Source organism: Mchenga conophoros, linkage group LG18 (assembly GCF_057382185.1).
Source record: "Mchenga conophoros isolate Kocher_MC1m ecotype Shallow Benthic linkage group LG18, M_conophoros_male_GT1.1, whole genome shotgun sequence".
NCBI classification, from domain to species: Eukaryota; Metazoa; Chordata; class Actinopteri; order Cichliformes; family Cichlidae; genus Mchenga; species Mchenga conophoros.
The window spans coordinates 40,437,103-40,439,602 of NC_140543.1; positions in this window are offsets into that span (position 1 = coordinate 40,437,103).

Sequence of the window (2,500 nt, forward strand, 5' to 3'; positions counted from 1 at the left end):
GATGGGAATTTCAGAAGGGCCAGGGCACAAGCATGGACCTTTTCAGCTGTAAGGGAGGCAAGAGCAAGGTGTGATGTAGGTCCCCGGGGCCTGCTGGAGGTCCAGGTCCATGCCCGATGTGAGTAGCAGCAGGGCCAGCGCGCCCAGGAGCACATCTTTTTCGACCGTAAAGGGAGACAGGAGGCCGACTCACTGCCTCGGCTAAATGGAGAGGGAATTTCAGAAGGGCCAGGTCACAAGCATGGACCTTTTCAGCTGTAAGGGAGGCAAGAGCAAGGTGTGATGTAGGTCCCCGGGGCCTACTGGAGGTCCAGGTCCATGCCCGATGTGAGTAGCAGCCGGCGCCAGCGCGTCCAGGAGCACATCTTTTTCGACCGTAAAGGGAGACAGGAGGCCGACTCACTGCCTCGGCTAAATGGAGAGGGAATTTCAGAAGGGCCAGGGCAAAAGCATGGACCTTTTCAGCTGTAAGGGAGGCAAGAGCAAGGTGTGATGTAGGTCCCCGGGGCCTACTGGAGGTCCAGGTCCATGCCCGATGTGAGTAGCAGCCGGCGCCAGCGCGTCCAGGAGCACATCTTTTTCGACCGTAAAGGGAGACAGGAGGCCGACTCACTGCCTCGGCTAAATGGAGAGGGAATTTCAGAAGGGCCAGGGCAAAAGCATGGACCTTTTCAGCTGTAAGGGAGGCAAGAGCAAGGTGTGATGTAGGTCCCCGGGGCCTGCTGGAGGTCCAGGTCCATGCCCGATGTGAGTAGCAGCAGGGCCAGCGCGCCCAGGAGCACATCTTTTTCGACCGTAAAGGGAGACAGGAGGCCGACTCACTGCCTCGGCTAAATGGAGAGGGAATTTCAGAAGGGCCAGGGCACAAGCATGGACCTTTTCAGCTGTAAGGGAGGCAAGAGCAAGGTGTGATGTAGGTCCCCGGGGCCTGCTGGAGGTCCAGGTCCATGCCCGATGTGAGTAGCAGCAGGGCCAGCGCGCCAAGGAGCACATCTTTTTCGACCGTAAAGGGAGACAGGAGGCCGACTCACTGCCTCGGCTAAATGGAGAGGGAATTTCAGCAGGGCCAGGGCACAGGCATGGACCTTTTTCAGCTGTAAGGGAGGCAAGAGCAAGGTGTGATGTAGGTCCCCGGGGCCTGCTGGAGGTCCAGGTCCATGCCCGATGTGAGTAGCAGCAGGGCCAGCGCGCCCAGGAGCACATCTTTTTCGACCGTAAAGGAGACAGGAGGCCGACTCTCTGCCTCGGCTAAATGGAGAGGGAATTTCAGAAGGGCCAGGGCACAAGCATGGACCTTTTTCAGCTGTAAGGGAGGGAAGAGCAATGTGCGATGTAGGTCCCCGGGGCCTGCTGGAGGTCCAGGTCCATGCCCGATGTGAGTAGCAGCAGGGCCAGCGCGCCCAGGAGCACATCTTTTTCGACCGTAAAGGAGACAGGAGGCCGACTCTCTGCCTCGGCTAAATGGAGAGGGAATTTCAGAAGGGCCAGGGCACAAGCATGGACCTTTTTCAGCTGTAAGGGAGGGAAGAGCAATGTGCGATGTAGGTCCCCGGGGCCTGCTGGAGGTCCAGGTCCATGCCCGATGTGAGTAGCAGCAGGGCCAGCGCGCCCAGGAGCACATCTTTTTCGACCGTAAAGGGAGACAGGAGGCCGACTCACTGCCTCGGCTAAATGGAGAGGGAATTTCAGCAGGGCCAGGGCACAGGCATGGACCTTTTTCAGCTGTAAGGGAGGCAAGAGCAAGGTGCGATGTAGGTCCCCGGGGCCTGTTGTCGTACCATAGGCACGAGTGGTGTGTGTGTGTGGCAAAGAGTTTCTGCGCAGTGTACCAGGGGCACGGGGAAAGGTTGTTGTACCATAGGCACGAGAAAAGTTGTCGTACCATAGGCACGAGAAAAGTTGTCGTACCATAGGTACGAGGAGTGTGTGTGTGGCAAAGTGCTACTGAGCGGTGTACCAGGGGCACGGCGAAAAGTTGTTGTACCATAGGCACGAGAAAAGTTGTTGTACCATAGGCACGAGAAAAGCTGTCGTACCAGGGGCACGGAGGAAAGTTGTTGTACCATAGGCACGAGAAAAGTTGTCGTACCATAGGCACGAGGAGAGTTTGTGTGGCAAAGTGCTACTGAGCGGTGTACCAGGGGCACGGCGAAAGGTTGTTGTACCATAGGCACGAGAAAAGTTGTTGTACCATAGGCACGAGAAAAGCTGTCGTACCAGGGGCACGGAGGAAAGTTGTTGTACCATAGGCACGAGAAAAGTTGTTGTACCATAGGCACGAGAAAAGCTGTCGTACCAGGGGCACGGAGGAAAGTTGTTGTACCATAGGCACGAGAAAAGTTGTCGTACCATAGGCACGAGGAGAGTTTGTGTGGCAAAGTGCTACTGAGCGGTGTACCAGGGGCACGGCGAAAGGTTGTTGTACCATAGGCACGAGAAAAGTTGTTGTACCATAGGCACGAGAAAAGCTGTCGTACCAGGGGCACGGAGGAAAGTTGTT